Source organism: Miscanthus floridulus, chromosome 14 (assembly GCF_019320115.1).
Source record: "Miscanthus floridulus cultivar M001 chromosome 14, ASM1932011v1, whole genome shotgun sequence".
NCBI classification, from domain to species: domain Eukaryota; kingdom Viridiplantae; phylum Streptophyta; class Magnoliopsida; order Poales; family Poaceae; genus Miscanthus; species Miscanthus floridulus.
The window spans coordinates 2,032,325-2,046,823 of record NC_089593.1 but is presented as its reverse complement, the minus strand read 5'-3'; the positions used below and the strand labels follow the sequence as shown (position 1 = coordinate 2,046,823).

Below are 14,499 nucleotides of genomic sequence, written 5' to 3'. Positions count from 1 at the left end.
GACATGGGCCGCACCATCAGAGGTGGCCCAGCCCACAAGATCAAGACGCGCACAGCGCTGCTCGGCGTGCACCGCAAGCTATCATATAGTACCAAATAGGATACTTTCCTTATAACCCTACCCCTCCAGAGTATATAAGGAGAGGTAGGGGTCCCTTACTCGACATCTCAATGTAATACATCAGAACACAGGATGTAGGTATTACGTCATACTAACGACCGAACCTGTCTAAATCTTGTGTCTTGGTGCTTGTATTACCATCTCGCTCCTGATCTCGCTCACCTCTACGACAAATCTACCATCGTGGGATACCCCTCGGTGGACTGTCGAACATCTTTTGTCGATAGTTGGCGCGCCAGGTAGGGGTGTGCGCTTGATCCCGGGGACTAAGTGGGCACACTTCACCTAGCGGTGAGTGTTTGCTTGAATCTGGAAGACTCCGCGCCTCTTGAAGCTGAAGAAGACTATCTCCTTTTCTTGTGGCCGGACTCTAAGTGGGCACACTTGGTCCACTGCGAAGAAATCTTCGATTCTGAACTTGAACTCCTTACACCCTTATGGCAAGCCATACTTGGGTTATGCTGCTCGGCTACAGTTCACGCTGCTCGGCAACTGCTCACAACTGCTCGGCAACTCATCACGGTGGTCGGACCATGAGTTTAACTGCTCGGCTTTGTTCGCACCTACTCGGACAAGCTCAAGACGGCGTTACACAACGGGTACAAGGTGCTCGGGGACTAGCTGTGGGGGTACGACTCCGGATACCCATGGCAGACCACATGGGCTGCGCCCCTAGGGACGGCCCAGCCCACAAGACGAAGCCTTGCGGGGCACGACTCTGATCGGCGCCTCTCACAAGACATCTGAAAGATATCCTGAAGATACTACGAGATCTGTTAGGATATGTATGATTCCAAGTTTCATGTAATCAGTTATTACTTTCCGGTTATCTCTCAGATCTAACCGACTTGTAACCCTGCTCCCCGGACTATATAAGGCGGGCAGAGACCCTCTCTAAACTCACGCAATATCATACGATAGCTAATACAAATCAACAGACCACAGGAGTAGAGTATTACGTCATACTGATGGCCTGAACCTGTCTAACTCGTGTATCTTTGTTGCCTTCTTGTTCTTGATCTCACGTTCCTCTGCCGATCAATCTACCTTTGTGGGATACCCCTCGGAGAACTACCGACGATATTCTGTCGACAGGTTACCCCTGCTAAAGTTTAGCTACTAAACTTTAGTCACTATAGCTACTAAACTGCTAAACAAACTGATAAAAAAGGACTAAAGTAATTTAGTCACATTGGTCACCCAAGAGTAGCCAAAAGTGGGCTAAAGTGTCCAGTGGACAAGGGCTGTCTCTTATTATTGCTGGTCCCTCACCCTGATTTGGGCATTCATTAGGGGTAGTTTGGTCTTTGTTAAACTACTTTAACGGCCTTTAGTCACTGCAAACAGGCGTGACTAAAGTTTAGTCACTGGTTTTAAGACTAAATTTTAGTCCTAACTATTAACTACCTCTAATTGATCTAAACATGGCCTTAATTTCTCTTTTTTTAAAAAAAAAGAATCGCATGACCGCTAGCTATGCTAGCTGATGATGGATGGATGGATCTCGATCGCTCTCTGCTGTGAACGTGGATCGATCATTTCCTGGCGCATGCAGTACGCACGCAACCACGCATTGCGGCCATTGCCACACACGTAACGTGCGTACGGTTGCACTATCGATGCGCATGCCTAGTGCTGCGTACGTCGATCGCGCGCGTGCCTGATCGATCTGATCGCGTACGTAAAAAATGGACGGAACCATGCACCACCGGCAAAACAGAAAGCTGTGATATGACGACGATATCTGATGTGCGTGAGATGAGAAAGATGCATCATGCATACATATCCACGAGCGAGAGATCGAGATATATCCATCGCTAGCTGCACAAGCAATGCAAGAAACCTACGCGTCCCGCGAAAGCGATCTATCGTGTAGTGCAGCACTAGCTAGGCTGCTAGCTAGCAGGACGGCCGTCGCGTGTAGAGCGAGCACCGAGCAGCGCATTATTCCTGGTGCTAGATATACAAATCGATAGAATAATAGCCCACATCCAAGCTGGTTTGCTTTGCATTGCCTACTTATTGTCTCGTGCTGGTGCATGCACTGAGTTAGTGACCATGACGATCGACACGCATGCACAAGCAAGCGGCAGGCATGGGCCCTGGCTTCCAAGTTCGTTCATTCCAAACACACACACATCATGCTTCATGCGCCTTGACGCCTTGTGCTGTGCTTGCTTCCCCCACAGATCGATCCAACAGTTTTCGTCCTATTTGTTTGGGCTTATTTAATTTATAAGTCGTACTTTTTTAACTAATAAATAATATTTTTCTCTCCCATCAAATCAGCTAACCGTACTTTTAGTAATAGCTTATCAGCCAAAACAGATCCGAAGAACATGACGTTTATTTTTCTTGCCTTTGCGTCTACTCCCGTGTATATGTGCACACGTGTGTGTCATCACACTACTATAAAAAATTTCTAAACAGTCGGTTTCATGCTCCAGTAGAGACCCAGCAGTAGTCCAGGTCCAGCGTGACGTGCCATCTCGCGCGCCACCTATGCATACCTCATTTATTATTTTATTTTAAAATATTTCTTATTTTGGCTCTGGTTGGCAAAGAAACTTTGACAATACTCCCTCCGTTCCTTAATATAAGCCATATAGTTTTTAGCATCAATATTAACGCACGGCTTAGGAAATGATGTGAGATCGAGGAAAAAAAGAAAAATCAGACCATCTTCTCTCTCCCAATCAGATTGTTTCCTAAATCTAAGGGATTGGTTGGGACATGTGCTATGTACGGTGGGAAGGTTTCTAAAGTAATCGGCGTGGGAGCTGATACGTACCTATATTTTGGAATTTTCTTTAGAAATCTATATGGCTTATATTAAGAAACTGGACAGGTTTTTAAATATAAATCCATAGATCTTGTCGAGTATGCATATATATATATATATATATATATATATATATATATATATATATATATATATATATATATATATATATATATATATATATATATATATATATAAATTTTTGCTTCATCCAATATTGGAAAAAGGCAATTGCCCTGTGGGTGATAAATTTTCATGTTGGTTTTTAGTCACATCGATATAGGGAAAGCACAAGTTTCAGAGTTTGCAAAATTATGTTTTTTATATTTTTTTACTATCCCACTAGAAAACACAAACAATGATTTATATGAGTATTTTTCCTTGAGAATCTTGTGCAAGGTTGTATTTTGTGCTTAAGCACAACCTTGCATCATTAATTAAGCACCAAATTTTCTCTGCCTTAATCATGAACCAACTTATTACTACTACCCAAAAAATATTTTTTTCAACACTATTTTCACCGTTGATTCTATTAAAATCAGCAGTGATGTAATATCATCGCCCGGTTCATTACAAACTGGCAGTGAAAATTGATTTCTACCGCCAGTTAGTAGTGGAACTTGTGGTGATAATAATGATCTTCATTTGCCGGTTTGTGGCACCACCAATTCAAGTCACAAAAGGGCGGTCACAATCGACCCAAATATATATACATGGAAACACTAACCTAGCTGTAGTTACTCCTCTATCTCCTTACTACCCGTCCCGGTCCCTTGCCCCTCCTCCTATATATGGCCATGCAGCCCGAGCCCGTCGGCCTTGCCCAAGGCCCTTTTTTTTTGGCCCGGCCTAAGCACGGCACGGCCCGACGGCGAGTGGGCCCGGGCTGGCACGACCCGGAGGAGCAGGCCGTGCCTGGGCCTTACCCTAGGCACGTGGGCTGGCACGGCACGGCCCGCTCCTCAACGGCAGGCCCGCTAGCGGCCTAGCCTGCCACCGGCCGGCCCCCTCCCCGTAGGCCGCAGGCCCGTAGCCCCGTGCCTCTGCTCGAGTATATAAGTGGGGAGCGTCGGCTGAGCCGCTCGCCCGCTCCCAACCCTAACCCTAATCCCCACTCTCTCTCGCTCACCGCGGCGCATCTCTGCTCTCTCGCCCGCATCGGCCGCATCCACGATCCACCAGTGGTGAATATGAGCTCTCTCTCGTCCGTCGTCCCCGACTCCGGTGACCTCGATCCGCATGTCTAACCCTGTCTCCACTCTCCTCCCTTCTCCCTCTCTCCTCTCGACCTCTCGCTCTCGGTGAACTATGTGAGTTCGTGACCATGTTCCCGTCCGTCCCTCCTCTGCCGTTCGCCGTCGTTTCTAATCGGTGTCTCTCCTCTGGGTGGCCCTCGTCATCTCCGGCACCGGGCTCTGGTTGCGCAGGTAGTCCATGAACCCTAACCCTAGATCTATCTTCGTGTGTCTCTGAGACTGAGTGACTGACCCTGGATCTAGATCTCTATCTATATATTTTTCTCCTCCGTGCAGGTCGGTTGCCGATGCCTCGTCCTCTTCCTGTAGCATAGACCGGGCACGGTGGCCGTGCGCACCGTTGAGGAACGGTGCTGGAGATCAGTCTTCCGCGGTCAAGGTCGCCATGGCGGATGACGACGATGTTGTCTATCCACTCACCGGCAACGATGGCCTGATCACGGTAGGGCTAGTCCCCGAGGACGATGACGACATCCATGATGACGCTGCTGCATTGTTGGGTATCGATGTCGGTAGCGACTCTGCTCCGATCGATCTAGACGGCGGCGACAGTGGTGGAGGGGAGGCACCGACACCGACGACGATGGTGACAGGGTAGTCGGTCGGCTCCAACAGCACAGATGGTATCTCATCTGTTGGTAAGCGTAAATCTGGTGTCTAAGTTGATTTTGATAAGATCTATGAGACTATGAATGGTTCACAGATTCGAACTGCTACTATCTGTAAAATGTGTAAGAGTAAATTATATGCTAGATCTTATGCTGGCACTGGCCATTTGATTAGGCACTAGAAATCTTATAGGAAAAAGGTTGATCACACTGCTAGGGTTCAGTCTAGGCTTTCTTTCAATCCTGATGGATCTGTGCATAACTAGGACTACAATCCTACTGTTGCTCGATCTAAGTTGTGTCGGTTGATTGCTAGGCTTGACCTTCCATTAGGTATAGGTGAGACACAGGCCTGGGAGGATTACATTATTCTTGCCCATAACTCTAGGTTTGCCAAGGTTTCTAGACAGACCAGCAATAAAGATCTTGGTAAGTTGTTTACTGAACGCCGTGATATGCTTAAGAATTTTGTGTTGCCTGCTGCTTCTTCTGTTGCTTTGACTTCAGACATTTGGTCTGGTAAGGCTAAGGAGGACTATATTAGTGTTGTTGCTCACTATGTAAATGTTGATTGGGAGTTACAGAAAAGGGTTATTGGTCTTAGGCTGACTGAGGTTAAACATTCTGGTGAAAACATTGGTGAAAGAATTGTTGCTGTGGTTGAGGAGTATTGTCTGATTGATAAGATTTTCTCTGTCACTCTAGACAATGCTTCTTCTAATGCTAAGGCTATGAACACTTTGACACCTCTATTTACTGGTTACTTGGGTCCTGATCCTTCACCTGATCCTTTGGATCCTAGTAACTATAAGTACAGTCTTATACATCAACATTGTGCTTGTCATATCATTAATCTCATTGTAAAATCTAGATTAAAGAGGTTGAAACCTTACACAGAAGATTTTAGAACTACAATTAACTTCTTAAATTCCTCTAATAAAAGAATTGCATTGTTCAAGGAATATTGTACCTAGAAAGTTTGGCATGGATATGGATGTTAGATGGAATTCTACTTACCTGATGCTTAAACACTTGCTTCCATACAAGAATGTCTTTTCTGTGTTCATTAATTCCCATTATGGTTCACAATTGTTGACTAGAAATCATTGGTATGTTGCTGAGAAGTTATTGGAGTTCCTGGAACTCTTCTATGACTCCACTGTTGTTCTGTCTGGTGTTTATTATCCTACAAGTCCACTTGTTCTGCATCATATCCTAGAGATTGCTTCTCATTTGCATGCATGTGAAAAAGATCAAAATCTAAGAGCTATTGTATATCCTATGAAGCTTAAATTCCTTAAATATTGATAGGACATACCTCTGTTATATTCATATGCATTCATTTTTGATCCTAGAGCTAAGATGAGAGGTTTCTTTAATGTGCTGCAATTACTTGGTGAATGCACTGGTTCTGAGTACAGTTCATACTATGCTGATGTCAAAACTGAATTGTATAAATTGTTTAACAAATATGAGAGCAAGTTTGGTGCAGCTAGGTCTCAAAGGGTTGCACAACCATCAAATCATACAGGTAAGAAAAAGCAGGCATGGGGAAGAATCTTTGGGCGTGGATCAGGTGATGTTGGTCCTTCCCCTCTCCCTGCCGCTTCATCTTCATCTACTTCTGCTGTTTGTGAGCTCTTAGCTTACTTAGACAATGACAATGTCACTTCTTATGAGGATGATTTTAACCTACTTCTGTGGTGGCGTGACCACAAGCTAACATTTCTAATTCTGTCTATAATGGCTAGAGATATCATATCAATTCCTGTATCTACTGTCTCTTCGAAGTCTTATTTCAGTTTGATAGGCAGGATAATTGAGGAACACCGGCGGCGCTTGTCACCAGAGACCGTGGAGATGCTGACCTGCATAAAGGACTAGGAGTTAGGAGAAAGAAGGGAATAACATGCTGTTGACAACCAAGAGCTGGAAGACTCATTCAAGAACTTGTACCTTGATGAAGATGAAGTTGGTGGTGGTGCTCCTGGTACTTAGGGAGGTTGAGACTTGACTCTTGAGAGTGTGAGTGTGATCTATGATTGTGAAAGAGTGAGTATATGTGAGTCTAGGACTGAGACAGTGAGTGTGAGAGTGTGATCTATGAGAGAGTGAGTGTCAAGTTCATAAACCTAGGGTCCCTCGTGGACCGGCTTCCCAACAAAGGCTCGGCCCAAGCAGACAAACACGCAACTCGTGGGCCGGCCCAAGTATCTGGATGATAGGCCAGAAGGGCAATCCAATCACTGACCGGAAGGTCTGGCCGAGGAGGAACGACACCCGCCTTCTGACTCCAGCCCACTTCTCTGACCGGAGCGCTCGCTTCGGTCTCCAGCACGCCTACGGATGGTCTCTTTGACCGGAAGACCTGGCAAAGCACTACCTCCGACTCTGACCCCATGTCTTCGACCGAGGTATGCAAACACCCTGCTCACTGCTCTTTTTCGACTGGCGCAACTAGAGCCGACTGGGGACGCCCGCTCAGAAAGGACTAGGGAACGAATGGAGAAAGCAAGGCAGGGCGCACAAAGTCAAACCATGATACCAGGGACCGTACCATGTATGACTGTAGAAACAATACTCTGCAATCTCCCTGACACATAGTGTTGTAGGCGCCGATATTTTCTCTACAGTATTGTGGGCGTCATTAACTCCCATACGGTAAGGCTCCCCCCACATGTGTCTAGGCATCGACAATATTGTGGGCGCCGACATTTGCTGTGTCGAGTGAACATGGTGAAACTTCTCACATGCCTCTAGACATCAACAGTGTGGCAGGCGCTGACATCTGCCATGCCCGAATAAGACGACGTAACCTCCCACGTGCATCCAACATCCAATAGTGTTGTGGGCGCCTACCATCATCCTGTACCCGCCGCCATGGGCAATAAGACTTAGAAGCATACGTACTCTCTCCCTATCATTTATAAGGCCATCCCCTTCACCTATAAAAGGGGATGCACTCTCTCCCAACAAAAAAGGTTAATCAAGGTCGATCCAAGTGCTTCTAGATTCATCAGATTGAACAAGTTCACTAGCTCACAACCATAGAACCGCTAGGTTTGGACCTCAAGCACATGCTTGAACACTTAGCCCATAGCGGAGCTCCTGTCGCTCTTGGCCCTTCCGAACGGAGCCGATCGGACCTCTTGTACCCCCATCTTTCTCCTTCTCGTTTGTAACCCCACTGCAAACTTCGAGCACCTGGGCTCAGGAATAAAGTCATCGACTGACTCAAACTGGACGTAGAGCACGTTGCCTGAACTAGTATAAACCCTATGTCATTGAGTGTTAGGCCACCTCTGATCACAACATACGACAAAACTACAAATATTTATTTGTTGGTCACTTTCTGCACCGATAGTTGGCGCCATTCGTGGGAAAGACGTTGTACGTTCAACACTTTTTGGTCATCGGATGGCCCACTTTTCCGCCACATTTGCCATGGCGAGCTCTGGCGATTCGATTGGCTTCGGCTCACTGGAGTTTCCCGCGCTCCCACCTGTCGGGATGTGAGTTCCACCCGTCTTCGAGCCATCCTAGGCCTTCCTCCTCGGAAGCCTGGACTTCATCGCCGACCGACTCGACATACTACACCTCCGCGAGGAGGCACTCATTCCGGCACTCGTCGGAGGGGCGCCCTCCATCGACTCCGAGACACATGACTTCAATGACACGGCATCCGCACTTCATTCCGAGCAAACTCTCTGCTCAAACCCTGCTATGAGTAATATGCATACTGTTATTTACTCTCTATTTACTATCTCCCGCCGATTATCTGGAGGGACCGTATTTACCGCACCATGAACACCATACGATCGGTTCCCCTATGGCCTCGCGTCCCCCGTGGACGCGTGCGCTCGGGGGCTCCGAGGGACGCTGCCGCCATCCCCCCTCACATCCGAATTTGTGGGAATGGCGAGCTATGCTCCTACCATTTTCTATGAACTATCGGATGACGAGGCTGAGAGCGATGGCTTTAGTATCGGCGATGTGGCACCTAGCCACCGTCCGTCCCAGAAGTGCGCTATGGCGGATGCTCCGGGACAGCCGCCGGTCGATGCAGAGTCTGCACAAACTCACACCCCTCTGGACCTACGTGCGAGGGCCCTCACATTTGCGCAAGGGCACGCTGAGGAACTACGACAACAGTGACATAACCAGCCGCCGCCTACGCCGGCAAGCTCGGTGTAGCACGTTGCGCCCCATGCGCATGACCCTGCGGGCGGCGCCTGAGGGCACGCCTGCCAGGTCCAACATGACATCATGAACGAGGGGAACGATCTCCCATAGTTCACTCGGGCTGCCTAGAACATCGTTGCTACAGCAATGCTTCTACGCGGTATTCCTGAGCCTGTCGACCCCCAGGAGCAGATAGTCTACCGAAACCTCTGGGTTCTAGTAGAAGCCACCACCGTTCAACAAGCGGAAAGCTTCACATCGCCACTCCGACACGCGCCCTCTCTCCCCACCGGGGGAGCAGGGACGCGCCAGACAGATCGCTCTATCCGCTCGCTGCTACAGCCGCCAGGTGTGGCTCGGGAGGCAGCAGTCGCGCCTCAGTCCGACCTGGCACCTGCTCCGCACCGACCGCTGGTACATGAGCGGCCCAGTCCACACTAGGACGCTCACAGCATTGTCAGCAACCGGCATCGTGCCTGGCATGATGATGACGTCCACCGGACGGTGGTGGGAGTAGGTGACATGATTCCTGGCCAAACCATCGAGGGGAACGGTGAAACACGCCGTAGACACGGTCGCTGGCCGGACGACCGGAGTCCTAGCCATGAGGGCCTGGGACCACGGGCCTTTGACCAGCGTATCCGGAGAGTGCCGTTCCCACAACGCTTTCGACTGCCTACCAACATCACCAAGTACACCGGGGAGACAAACCCTGGTATTTGGCTCGATGATTTTTGGCTCGCCTACCGAGCCGGAGGGGTGGATGATGACTTTTTCATCATTCAGTATCTCCCCATCTACGTGGGGGAACATGTTCAGGCATGGCTTGAATTCCTCCCGCACAACAGCATCCATGACTGGGCGGACCTCAAGAGGGTCTTTGTCGGGAATTTCTAGGGGACATATGTCCACCCTGGAAACTCTTAAGACCTCAAGAGTTGCCAGCAGGAGCCTAGCAAGTCCCTACGGGACTACATCCGTAGGTTCTCCCAACGATGCAACTCCCTCCTTGATGTCGTCGACGCGGACGTCATCAGTGCATTCCTCTTTGGGACGACCTATGAGTCCCTGATCCATAAGCTTGGATGTCTGAAACCCTGTTCCACCAGCGACCTACTCGATGTTGCCACTAACCACGCGTCTAGCGAGGAAGCGGTCGGAGCGGTCTTCAATGGGGGCTAGGACGTTCGGTAACCGAACCAACTTCTACTCGGAGGTCCTCACCTTCAAAGTGGTGGACTTTCTAGGGTCCTACCATGCCATCTTGGGGCAGCCATGCTATGCCAAATTCATGGCAATCCCCAACTACACCTACCTCAAGCCGAAGATGTCGGGACCGAACGGCGTCATCACCATGAGCAGCACCTTCTCGCACGCCTTCACGTGCGACCACGAGCACTATGATCTCGCCACTACGGTCGTCAACTCGACCAAGCTCCCGTGGCTCGGGAAATCATGGATCCCGGTAGTCCTAGACTGCAACAAACCAACCTCCTCGACGACCTTCCATCCGCTTGAGGAAACAAAGGTGGTGGGGGTTGACCCCACTGACCCAGCCAAGACGGTGCGGATCAGGACCCGGCTCCCGGCCAAATAGGAATGCGAGCTCGTCGACTTCCTACACGCCAATCGTGATGTCTTTGCATGGCAGCCCTCTGACATGCTAGGCATATCGCGGGAGGTCGCCAAGCACGCACTATGCCTCATCCCAAGCTCGAAGCCCACTAAGCAACGCTTGCGCCGTTTCGACGATGAAAGGCAGGGCCATAGGCGAAGAGATCACCAAACTCCTGACGGTCGGATTTATCAGAGAGGTATTCCACTCTGATTGGCTTGCCAATCCCGTTCTTGTTAAAAAGAAGATCGGGAAATGGAGAATGTGCGTTGATTATACTGGCCTCAACAAAGCGTGCCCAAAGGATCACTTCCCTTTGCCGTGCATAGACCAGATAGTTGACTCCACCTCGGGTTGTGAGATCCTCTCCTTTCTGGATGCATACTCGGGCTATCACCAGATCATGATGAAAGAGTCTGATCAGCTCGCAACCTCGTTCATCACCCCATATGGTTCGTACTGTTACGTAACCATGCCATTCGACTTGAAGAACGATGGCGCCACTTACCAAAGGTGCATGTAGCAATGCTTCGCCGACCAAATCAACCCGCTCGACCAGCCTGATCAAGCCGAGCGGCCAAGACCATCGATCGCCGTCTATGTTGATGACATAGTGGTCAAAACAACTCAAGCTTGCGACCTGATCACAAACTTGGCCGCAACGTTTGCGAACCTCTGAAGGTTCAACATCAGGCTGTATCCCGAAAAATGTGTTTTTGGGGTTCCAAAGGGGAAGCTGCTAGGATACATTGTGTCCAAGCGCGGCATCGAGGCCAACCCCAAAAAAATCATGGCCATCTCCAACATGGGTCTGATACGCAACGTCAAGGGCATACAAAGGCTCATCGGCTACCTGGCTACTCTAAGTCGATTCATCTCCCGACTTGGCGAACATGGGATGCCACTTTACAAGCTCCTCAAAAAGATGGACACTTTCGCCTGGACTGAAGAAGCTCAGCAGGCCCTAGAGAGCCTCAAAACGTCTCTGACATCAGCCCTGATCCTCGTTGCTCCCGAACGGGGAGAACCCCTTCTCCTCTACATCGCGGCCAGCAACCATGTGGTAAGCGCCGCGCTAATCATTGAAAGGGAGGAGCCAGGACACCAACTTAAGGTCCAACGGCCTGTATACTTCGTCGGCAAAGTACTCACCGACCCCAAGGTCCGGTACCCCCAGGTGCAAAAACTCCTCTACGCCATGCTGATGGCGACCCAAAAGCTCCTGCACTACTTCACCGACCACGAGGTCGTGGTCGTCACTTCATACCCGCTCGAGGACATCATCCGCAACCGCGACACCGTGGGACAGATCTCTAAGTGGGCACTCGAACTCATGGGCCACGACATGAGGTACATCCCCCGTACTGCCATTAAATCACAGGCTCTCGCGGATTTTGTCGCTGAATGGATAGAGGTGCAGCTACCGACCCCGGACGTCACCCACGAGTACTGGTTAATGTATTTCGATGGATCCGTAATGGCGCCCGGCTCAGGGGTTGGAGTGGTTCTGATCTCCCCGGATGGGAGTAGGCTCCGCTACACCATCTGCCTCCACTTTTCAGCCTCAAACAACACCGTGGAGTATGAGGCCCTCATCAACGGACTATGCATCGCCATCGAGCTTGGTGCTATGCGGCTCTACGTTCGTGGCGACATGGAGCTAGTCGTTGATTAAGTCATGAAGGAGTCCTCCTGCAAAAGCCTCCTCATGACAGCATACTGCCAAGAGGTGCGCAAGTTCGAGGACAAATACATTGACCAATATCTTTCTCCTTCTCGTTTGTAACCCCACTGCAAACTTCGAGCACCTGGGCTCAGGAATAAAGTCATCGACCGACTCAAACTGGACGTAGGGCACGTTGCCTGAACTAGTATAAACCCTATGTCATTAAGTGCTAGGCCACCTCCAATCACAACGTACGGTAAAACTATAAATATTTACTTGTTGGTCATTTTCTGCACCGACAGTAAGAGTGTCTGTTTCTGTGTATGTGAGTGTGGGACTGAGACTGTGAGTGTGAGTGTGATATGTGCTGTGAGAGAGTGATAGTGTATGTGACTGTGAGTGTGGGACTGAGACAATGAGTGTGAGAGTGATATGTGAGAGAGTGAGAGACTGAGAGTGTATGTAACTTTGAGTGTGGGACTGAAACACTGAGTGAGAGTGCGAGAGAGTGTCTCTGAGACTTGTCTATCATTTGAATAATGGTTTGTAAGACTTAATTAAGAGCTGGCTGCACTCTTTTTTCTTTTCTAGGGTTTCTCATAAGGGTGAGTTTTACCTAGAAATATTTTTAATGGGCAGCATTGCACTAAACAACTTATTTTGGTTATTTCTGTTATCTGTTGGCTTTGGAGTTTGATATCTCTGTTGGACTGTGAATGTATTGGACTTTGATTCTATATCTGTATGATTCTGTGAATGAAATGAAAGTATGAAACTGTGAATATATTGGACTTTGATTCTGTTTGATTCTGTAAATGCAAGGGTAACGGGCTATGGGCTGGCATGGCCCGTAATTCTGGTTGTGCTTAGCGGGCCGGCACAGCACGAAAAATGGTCCATAGTGACTTGCCTGGGCCGAAGACCAGGCCCGTGGCCCTAAGAGGCATAGCCCAAGAGGCCTGACGTGCCGTGCTGACCCGACCCTCATCGGGCCGTGCCGTGCTGGGCCGACCCGTTCGCCATCTATGCCTCCTCCTCCCTTGCCGCTGCTATCACATCCTCCCTCACCTGTCGACGTTCCTCCTTGTCCTCCTCCCGCGCAAGCACTGTAGATCCACCACCGCTCCCTCTTCTACGCCCCTGTTGTCGCTATAGATCCAGGCCAGCCCCTCCTCCTCCCCTCAATGCCCAGCGCTCCTCCGCCGCCGTCAGCACCCGGTGATCCAAGGCCTTGCTTCAATGGCAAGTCACCGGACCATGGAATATATATCTTGTGTCATGTCATGGTTTATATTGTCGTCCATTTTACTCTTGTATTACTTGTGTTGTTCATAGAGTAGAGTACGTTAAAAAAAACCACATAGAGTAGAGTTAGTAGAACTTGTCATCCGGGTGTTTACCAATTTATTTACCTATTCTAGTGACACGGCCTAGAAGCGGTCATTTCTTCTCTCGTTTAACACCAAAAACTAATAGGAGAATCATAAAAATAAAGTTGTGGTCGGTAAGAAAGAAAGATGGCAAGCAAGAAAACCAGTTAACATTCAGAGCTAAGTCAGGAATTCTTCGATGACTTGTTTAGTTTCTCCTCTAAAATTTACTTTATATCCCATCGAATGTTTGGACATATATATGAAGTATTAAATATAGACTAAAAAATAACTAATTGTACAGTTTGCGACTAATTTGGGAGACAAATCTTTTAAGCCTAATTAGCCCATAATTTGACAATGTGGTGCTACAGTAACACATGTGCTAATGATGGACTAATTAGACTTAATAAATCCGTCTCACGGATTACTGACGGATTCTATAATTTATTTTTTTTATTAGTATTCAAATACCTCATGCGATACCCTGTGCCCAAAACTTTACGCCATGAATTTAAACAAGACCTGAGGCATAGGGAGAAGCAACTATGTTATTACTGTAGTTCTTATATAAAGAAAATGTTATTTCTCTAATAGAGAGGTAAGTTTTTTTAGACACGTGTCTGCTGGTATTATATTAGAAATTGAAATGGACGACTCTGAATCTCTGATTACTTTATTAATTATTATTGACTTTCGTTATTTTGTGACAGGAGAGAAAAGAGGAAAATCATCCGCTTATTCGTTTGGCGGTGGCCTGTCGTAAACGATCGTAAATTTTTAGTTGAAATAGTATTTTTCTCTCACATAAACCAGTCAATAATACTTCTTCACGAAGCAGCGACGATACGAACCAGCCAACTGAACAGGCTGATGCGTATTTCCACAGCCTGTTTATTT

General features: G+C 48.3%; 1 protein-coding gene across 1 annotated transcript in view; it reads right to left on the bottom strand.

The window, feature by feature from the left end:
- The window catches only part of LOC136505694 (uncharacterized), a 181,636-nt gene that overhangs the window by 138,760 nt on the left and 28,377 nt on the right, over nt 1-14,499 (bottom strand). The window lies entirely within an intron of this gene.